The sequence below is a fragment of the Phocoena sinus genome, chromosome 18, assembly GCF_008692025.1.
Source record: "Phocoena sinus isolate mPhoSin1 chromosome 18, mPhoSin1.pri, whole genome shotgun sequence".
Classification (NCBI taxonomy): domain Eukaryota; kingdom Metazoa; phylum Chordata; class Mammalia; order Artiodactyla; family Phocoenidae; genus Phocoena; species Phocoena sinus.
Window position 1 is genome coordinate 50,719,634 of NC_045780.1, and position 9,820 is coordinate 50,729,453.

Here is a 9,820-nt window from a genome sequence, read left to right on the forward strand (position 1 = left end):
GAGCCCTTATGAAGTGCTCAGAATTGCTCCTCTGTTTTTATTCTAAACAGATAATTAGCTAACCAATTTAAAAGATGTTCTCAAATGGAGATGCCACAGTGTTCCTTGGGAACACATTTTAGTTTAATGACCTTCACTATCACTGTGACGCTTATACTGAAACTAACATTGAATTCAAGTTAATCCAATAAATATTTGTTAAATTTAGTGTACCTACTATGTAACCATCTTGATCATGCCCGTGTCTCAGCAGAAAACATCCTCTACAGTAGTCTTCATAAAGTAGAAGACCACAATTGTACATAAGTTGATCAACACATAGGTATCTGAGCATCTGTGCTAGGAAAATAGGCATGCAAACAAGTGTAAGTGTTATCCTCGACCTTACCTCTCCAGGATACATGGTTGAATTCCATTTTCCTAGTTCTTCATCGTTTCCATGGCTTTTCTCTGAACCTTCTGCTAGTTTTCCACAGGTACGATAAATTGATGTCTCACAATTGAACTCCACAAATACAAACAACAAAATGGATTCTAGAAAAAAATAAGTGGTTTATTTTGAGAAGCAGATTCCCAAGCACAATGCTTTTACATTAAGTTGTGCTTGAATGGAAAAGAAAAATAAATATAAAACTGAAAGAATAAACATAAAAGATATCACCTAATAATCCAGAAACACCTCATATGATTGTTACTAGGGACGACTAATCCAGTACATCCCTTGGCTAACACCAGCTGTCCATAACTGAAGCAGACCAGCAACCATTCCCAGACCTACAACATACATGCACGCTGCCGAGAAGGACAAATTCTATCAAAGCCTGAGCAGCTCCAAAGTTCCTTCAGTTCTGCTCTTAAAGAAGTTTCAGAATCATTTTAGACCTCTCCAGTGTGATTTAAAGCTCCAGAACAGGCCTATTAAGGGGTGACTGAGGTCATCTTGTTTAATGCAAGAATCCCTCTACACCCATGGTTATCCATCGACCCAGAAATGGGAAGCTAAGCATGGCTGCTCCTATGATTGTCAAGTTCCAAATATCGGGAAGCCATTCCTTACACTAAGTCAAAGCCAAGTCCTTATACCCCTCCACTCTGCCATTCCTACCAAAATATGTCTAATCCTTCTTCCAATGACAAGCCTTTAAATAGAGGAAGTCAGCTATCATATTCCCTTCTTAGTCATATCTCCTCTGTCTTCATAGAACATCCTGCAGCTCCCATATACTTTGTATCATCTTTCTCCTTGTCACTTCGGTTAAGCAAGTTAAGTGATACAAAATCTAGACGTTTTGAAAAATGTACCTGCTTCCTTTTCTACCACACTGCTTTTGTTAAAGGTGTTTATATTCATTTTGCAGTTACTCCGAATTAAACAAATAAGTGAACCAGTATACAACCCAATAAGCATGTACCCTGAGGATGTCCATTTTGTCATGAGTCAACATTCATACTGCTTTGTGTCTCTTTAAATGATACTCTGCTGATTTCCTCCACCTTTGAGTCTCTCTGTATTCGGCCTTCCCCATTCAGGCATTCTTGCCCAGGAGATTAAGGTCAGGTAGCAAATGCCTCTTTTCTCCATCATCTAGTTGATCATGCTGGGTGTGACACTTCAACCTCTCCTTCATCTGGAGAAGTGGCCTCATGTTAGATGGTGATGCTGTGGAGGAAAAAACAGAAAGAGAAAAAGCCTATTAACCTTCAGAAAATGATCGTACAATTTGTGCTTCTCAACACCTGATTATTTTCTAAGCAGTAAAATTTTCAATTTATTAAGCCCTAGGTGGGTAAGTGATGCTTTTACAAACAGAGAGCATGAGATACCATTTTTCAGTGATCCTGTGGCAACCACACAAACTGGGAGAGATTGAAGTAATGACCAACTATGAAAACCACAGACCTGAGCTCCAAACACAAGGTGTTCTGTCTGCACATTTCTACGTTGTTATTTAGATAGGTAATTCTAACATGTAACTCCAAAAGGCGGAATTCAGACTTGGTCTGAAAGACCTGGGTTATAATTGTAGGTCTGACCGAAGTATTCAGTGTAGACCCAGCTTCTACTGTGTATAGTACCCTTACCTATCTTTACCTTCAAAACACCCTGTCAAGACCCAGGAAGAAGGGCTCCGTTTTACAGATGAGATCACTGAGGCTTGGAGACTTATGACTTGATGAAGCTCACATAAGTGCCAGATGGAGTTAAAATAGGAAATAAATCAATCATTGAATCAGGATACCATGCTAAGTATTCATCGTAGTAGTCTTCAGTGTTTATTATAGCCTCTCTTCTCTGAGATCTAATATAACAAAATTAACTTCTGCTTTTACTTGCCCTAGATTTTTGACAAGTGACACAAGCAAAAGTCAAAAGAGAAGAAGGATCCTAAGAAGGTTGCAAACATGTGTCCTGAAGGATACATCCCCAGGGCACTGCCCGGCAGCCAACCCTAATCTTGGCTTCAGTGATGAGAAGCCATCACATGCTCTGATAATGCACGAACACTGCAAGTTTATCTTAGCACCTGCTAGTGGCCACGCCTCCTTCTGTTCCTTGCTACAGAAACCTGACCCTAGATACCTATTTCCGGCAAGTATATAGGACCTTACAAAATACTGGATCTCAAGACAGGAGTATCCAATGTTCCACCGTCTCTGGATTAAGGTATGAAAACATTTTTTTTAATGTACCAGTGTGGGGAGGGCATATTTTTTCTTTCTCATTTTCTGAGATCACTGGGAATTTTTCTCACTGAAACTTTTTCAGAAAAAAAAATCCTTGGGCGGGGGGCTGTGCAGTTTTCCAGATATTTCTGAACCTTCACACCACTTACTCTGGGATTAACCACATGAATATCGTGAATCATTTTTAGGTAATTTAGCACAGAACAATTTTCTAATCTCTGCTTTGCCATTTTCTTTATAACTGTGGGCTAGTGACATATGTTCCTTCATCTGTAAAATGGTGATAATATTAGCCTACTCCAGGGAGATTTTGTAAGAATAATAGAAGAAAAGCCTTTAAGTTCATCTATAGCAACCACCCCCATGGATGAAGATTTCTAAGGGATTTGGGAAGAGTCGGACGGAGCACAGAGGGAGTGGGATGATATAAGGAACTGAGAGCAAGAAGCCCAGCCCTCCCCTCCCCCAAATATATTATCCCACCTTATCTTTCTCTAGTACAAGCACTCTCTTATGATCTACTTCTTCTTCTGGTCCAACAGTTTCTCCATCAGACCTCCTGTAGGTCCCAGGTAACTACAAATCCCATGTTAAGAACACTTGCTTAAGATTTTGCTGGAGCTTCTCACATTTCTATATATGCATTGCTGATTTTAAGACTACCCGAAATATGTGAAAGCCATGGCTAAAGATTCTTTCATTAAGCAAATTATAGTGATGTGGAATCTGTTTACTTTTCACCTTGGAAACCAAATACATTACCTGCCACTTCCTGTTTTAGGCTTAATATGGTTGACAAGCTCATATAGCCCCATATCAGTAAAGCAAAAGCTGGTCTCCAGTGGCGACCACCCTGTCATTCTCACATACACAGTCAGCCTTGGAGGGAATAAAGTAATACCCACCACTGGAGAGCTAAGGAAAACAAAAGAGACTAACCTCAACTGAACACCAGCATGGCAGAATTGTGAAAAAATAAAGCCACAACTTTACTGGATTTAAAAGGAAATTACATAGAGAAAAGCACATTTTTTTTTGTTACACCCAAATAAATAATATTTAACTCTATTAGTAACTTCTACTAGTAGTTAATGCCTACTCTCTTCTACTGAAAACACTTAGTTTGCAGACAATGTGTATCAGTGCTTACAGGTCAAGACACTGACAAAACCTCAATTCAGGAGCTTCCCTGGTGGCGCAGTGGTTGAGAGTCTGCCTGCCGATGCAGGGGACGTGGGTTCGTGCCCCGGTCTGGGAAGATCCCACATGCCGCTGAGCGGCTGGTCCTGTGAGCCATGGCCGCTGATCCTGCGCGTCCGGAGCCTGTGCTCCGCAATGGGAGAGGCCCGTGTACCGCAAAAAAAAAAAAAAAAAAAAATTGATTCAAAACATAACAACTTAGACTCAGGATTTTTGATCACAGATGTCAGTGTTTTCAAAATGCTAGAATATCACTTAATAGTAAGCATTTTTTTAAAAGAGAGAACTCAACTGTATTTGTCTATAAATTTAATGTGATAACCCTACTTTTTTAATTACATAAAATTTTAGTATCTATATTGAATTTGATGAAGATGTTTACCCATAAATATAGCTAAACAACAACTAACTCCTTCTTATAGGAACAAAATCAAGACAAAGGATATACTCGTCAAGTATAAAATCTGATAATTTTTAGTTTAGCTTCACAAGTCTTAAAAATGACCTAGACTAGATGATTACATATTCGTTCTCCTCTTCCTTTCCAACCACCTGCTTTGTATCATAAGCCATACCCCTCCATGCTTTTGATCCCTTTCCTGCATATGTTAAAAAGCCAGTGGTCCAGTAATTTCAACCCCTCTCTCTCTATGTGTTTCCATCTACCTTTTCAACAATTATCAAATTAATGATCTGTTCATCTCCAAGTCACTACTGAAGCACCCCATAAATCTACAGATGTGCTTTTGATTCAGTACATTTTACCTTCATTTCTTCTCTGCTAGACCCTAAAGAAGTCATTCAGATTAGGGAAAATTATTTCCAGAAGAGAATCATCAAAGGAGTGTTTCATAGCCTTCAAAAATCTACATCAAATCTGTAAAACTTTGATTGTGAAGTATTAATTAAGCACTACCATTGCAAGGTACCGTTAAAAAGTGGCAAATATCTGTGTATATACACAAATGCATATATATAAAATCAATCAAATATAAATACATAGGTATAAACTATTTCAGTAGATAGCTGTGTGCATGTGTGTTTACTATTTTTGGCAGCTCGATATCCACTTATCCTTTCTATAAAATACGAATTTTCTTTTGGGGAATTACATCTTTCCAGTAGTATTGGTTTAGTGGAACAGTAAATCCAGTGCCTGCCTCCCACTAGGAAAGTCAAATAAAACAGCATTCCTCACACTTTCTCAGAAGAGTCAGAAGCCCAGGGAATCAGCTGCTGTCTTCCAGGATTTACGTCTTATGTGAGAGATGCTGGGCTGGAGGAAACGCTTGAAATCATTCTTTCCAGCTCTGGTTCCCTGACATGGCTGTTCCTTGCCTGGAAACATTCTGAGCCCTTCAGAGCAACCTTAAGAAATGACTATTGCCAAACCCTGTTCTCAGCCTTCCAATCGATTTGCTGAGCTCCTGGTCAATTTCCAGGAGATTCCCTTCTTAAATTGCCCAAAGTCAGTTTCTGTTGCCTGCAACCCAAGGACTCTGACCATTACAGTTACTGATGAAATAAACACTGAGTAGGAACACACATCAAATATATTATTTACATTTGGGGCAATTAGTATATATGGATAGATGCATCCAGTTGATCGACGAGTAAAGAGGATCCAGGGAAGTTGAATTTCCAAGCAGGAAGGCTACCATGAGCTCTCTCCAGGGAAATGACAAGAGCTGAGAAAACATCTTTTTCAGGCATGATACACACACACATATACCTAGCAATATGTTCTGAAATTTCATTAGTACCTCCAATGGAATATCAATTAAAATTCTCAACAGGGTTTTTCAGTGAGAATTCCAATAGTGAAGAAATGAGTCACCTCCCGGTGTTGAAAAATTTTGTACTTTATGCAGCAAGTTTAAAGAACATTTCATCCAACTATTCAATATATTTGTAGATTATTATACTCAAATGGCTGAGGGTATTTCATTGTTCACCCTTGCTATCTCTTTTAATAGCTACTTACTACCCTGATTCCCCTACATCACCCAGCAAAGAGGGGATTTCTTCACTTTGTTGATGCAGAGCATTAACTTAATGTTGCAGAATTTAAGGTCTTCTCTTTTATAAACTTATAATACCCTTTCTCTCCCTGTGCTGTAAGTCTGATTTAATTATCTCCCAGAAATCAGTAAAGGTACTATTATTGTCTTTGCTTGCCCTTAATCCTTATTTGATTAAAGTACCACATGCTTATTGATTGGACTGGGTTTACCTCAACCTCCTCAATTGTAAATATCAAAGGCAGCAGTGGGACTGCTGTGGTGACTTTAACAGGCACCCTGGATTCAACAGATGGTTCTGGGATAATCAGTAAACCGACAGAATCCACAAAATGCCAGGTCCTCTCCTTCGTGCCGCCCTGTACTGCCAAGCCCCCCGCATCTCCTCTGAGCCCAGGTCCCCTTCTCTTTCAGAGCTCTAGCCAGCAAGGGAAGGGAGATATTTATAGGAATCAGGAGGGTGTGTGAAACCTATTATTCCCCATTCGAACAGGCTGGAATCTTTTTCAATCTTGTAGGCCTTTGAAAGACTTCAAGTGCTATTTGATTGAAGCCCTGCAGTATTGACAAGAAAGGGCTCACTAAAAATTTCAGCATTTGAAAAAGAAAGAGAAAAACATAGGCCCCTGTCAACACACATTTTTAAAGAAAGTACATGTATCATTGTGATGCTTTTGCCAGTGAGTGACCTTTAAGATTCTAGGAGAAATAGAGAAGGAAGGAGGGAAGGGAGAGAGAGAAAGAGAGGGCTGGTTGTCTTAGCTCTAAGAGGGGGCAGTATTACACCAAAATCATTTTCCCACCGGCAGACATTTCCAGGGTTTCCATGAATACCAGGCACACCTGCAGCATAGAAGACATTTCAATATTACCCTAAGTGTTCATTTCCTATAGGGCTGTCATAACAAAGCATAACGAACTGAGTAGCTTAAAGCAACAGAATATTTTTCTTTCGCAGCTCTGGAGTCTAGAAGTCTGAAATCAAGGTGTTGGCAGGGTTGGTTCCTTCTGGAGCCTCCAAGGGAGAATCCGTTCCTTCTGGTGCTTGCTGCCATTCCTCGGCGTTCCTTGGCTTGCAGCCATATGGCACTCGCCCTGTATGTCTCTGTGTCCCTGTGTGCAAACCTGCTTCCTCTTATAAGGACACCAGTCATTGAATTAAGGCCCCACCATAATCCAGGATGACCTCATCTTTACTTGATTACATTGGCAAAGGCTCTATTCCCAAATAAGGTCACATTCACAGGTACTGCGGGTTAAGACTTCAACATATCTTTTTAGGAGACACAATCAACCCACAACACCCTCTATAGTACAAAGTCGCCTTGTGCTACTGCTTAGCTATTCCGTGTTCCTCTTTGTATATTCAACCCTTTCTTAAACTGGTTCTCAGTCACTGTGGGCCTTACATGGATGTACTGTCATAGTTTAATTTAAATTTTATAGAGTAGAAGACAATTTGCTGTGAATAAGAGGTGAGGAACATAATCTATCTGGATCCAAATAAAGACTGCTCACTAGAACACAAGAAGTTTGCCTTGTAAGTAGATGAGAGAAGGGCAAGCAATAAGTCCACCAAAATGAACACCACTGGAGCAAACTAGTGAGCAGTGTGAGAAAGGGGAAGGCTTTCCTGGACACCTTGAAGCATCACTACACTGCGACAGCAATTGCACTGTACTTGCTGCTTGCTTGTTGTGCTGTTGGGAGACCCTCAGTCTCTTGCAGTGTGCTGTCAATCTGTTAATGCCTAGAACACAAAAATGTTAAGAACCTCTGGATTCATTGTTGAGTGTAGATCAAATGCTCCAACTCTAGCACCACTTCCACTGAATAATCATAATTTACCAGGTGCTTAACTCAGTACATTGTCTACAGATGAGAATTTCAGACCTATAAAGGAAATGATTTGGGGTAGCAGAGAACTTTTTCACATTGATTCAGTGATTTGTTCCATGTATATAGGAAAATAAACCCGACTCAGGGCTCGGATAAAATCACTGAATGTCACTGGAAAAAAAAAAAAAAAAACTGATCTCAAGAATATGAATCTCAAGACATTTGTAGCTTCTGGAGAGCACCTAGAAGACTCTGCCCAGGCTCTGAGCCCCAGCAGGTCACTGAGGAGCAAGAAATCCTGTCACTGGGGATTTGTTCTGAAGATGTGTGAAGAGCTGCTCAACACAATCCAATACCCACCCCCACGTAACAGCTAAGAACTTATAGAGATTCTTTCATCAGATACTTTTCCAGTCGAGAGAGAGGAAGGCACCTTTCTGGGACACATAATGAAAGGAGAAGCAAAAGGGACCCAAATAATGTCACCCCTTCCTGGCTGTGCCCAGGGGCTGGTGCTGTAACTCTTCTCCCCATGGAGCTTCTGTACAGCATGTCCCTAGATGACATTTTCCGTAACTTGGATGATGAATCCATGAGGTATGAGATCTGCACAATTATTTTCTCAGAGAAAATTCATGTTCAGTGAAGAGAAATGAGGGAAAGAGATCTGGGGAAAAGGAAAAATAATGTGTTCTGTTTTTGCTCCAATGATCAACTTCTTCATCCCTCTGCCACCCTAACCTGCTGACTGCCGAGTCCTGTGTGTCTGATCCTGAAAGGCCAAGTGAACGTTAGGTCGTAAAATGAGAGCCCAGGTCCCAGTGGCCTTCCATCACTCTGTACAGTCCACAGCAATCTACTCAAGAAGACACTCCCCATGCCCCACTGAGATGCTGGGTCAGATGCAGAAACATCACCGATTAAATGCCAATAAGAGTGCGTAAATTTGGAGATGAGAGGAGGACTCTAGAAATGTGAGTGGTGCTGAATCTCTCCTGTGCTCACCTTTCCTTCTCTCTCCTTCAGAAACCTCTTCCCTACTTTTCTCCACAAAATCCTCCAGCCAGAACTCCTGGGCCACTATGCTGAGGCTATAACCAAAATAGCATGTTCTCTTTCATGGGACACAGTGGTGCTGCCGAGTTAGTTATGCTTTTTGGTACTGAGGTGCAGCAAGACCATCTTGTGGCAGTGACTGGTAGTCATTTTCCTCTTCTTTCCTGGGCACACAGCTGGACCTCCCTTCCCAGCTCCCTCGTAGTTAGTTATAGCCACAAAATTGAATTCTAATTGGTGGATTGTGAGGGCTGAGTGGCACTCACAGGTCTGGCCCATGAAACTCCCATGCACAGTAATCCGTGTTCTTTCTCCATCCACTAGCCTGATGCAACAAGTACAACCACTTTGGAAGCCACATGGGGAGGACAGCAGAGCCACAAGATAGAAGGAGCCTGGGTCTCTGAATCACCACTAGGAGCCTCCAATCAAACCCTTTAGGGTGTTATATAAGTGAGAAGTAAACTTCTATTGTATTTGAGCCATTCTACATTCTTTACTCAGATTTGTTTGTTACAGCAATGAATCTACCTTAATTAATATGCACCTTCTTTCTGAGCTGCCTATCATGGGGCCTGTGTGCTTTCCTATACTGTCTATCACTAGAGCTTCTGAAACAATACAGCTGGTATAAGAGAACTTGTTCCTTACTGATGATAAAACTTTACTAAACAACAGGCTTCTATATTATTGTACAGAAGAAACAGGGTAAGCTTTAGAGTCAGACTGAGCTTGACCCCTTTTCCATAACATTCTGCCCAGGTGATTGACATCAGCTCACTTTATCTCTCTGACCCCAAACCCTTCTCTGTAATTGGCATCACTAGCCCCAATTAAATATTAGGATAGAGTTGCAAAGCATAATGTTTAAGGGGTAGAATCAAAGCATTTAGCACAGTGCCTGGTACACAGTAGATCCTCAATGACTAGAAGGCATTATTATTTATATCTATTAGCATTTACTTGATTGTACCCTTTAAGTATAGGAACAATATCTTATTCATCCTTCTATCTTCAAC

The 9,820-nt window shown here is 40.7% G+C and overlaps 1 long non-coding RNA gene across 1 annotated transcript in view; it reads right to left on the bottom strand.

Annotated features, from left to right (window-relative positions):
• Window positions 1–91: 91 nt before the first annotated feature.
• Window positions 92–9,820, bottom strand: part of LOC116743257 — a 49,510-nt gene continuing 39,781 nt past the window's right edge. The window contains exons 3-4 of the long non-coding RNA XR_004346713.1: window positions 1,413–1,660; window positions 92–534 (exon numbers count right to left, since the gene is read on the bottom strand). This is a non-coding gene — a long non-coding RNA (uncharacterized LOC116743257). The remainder of the gene's footprint in view (window positions 535–1,412; window positions 1,661–9,820) is intronic.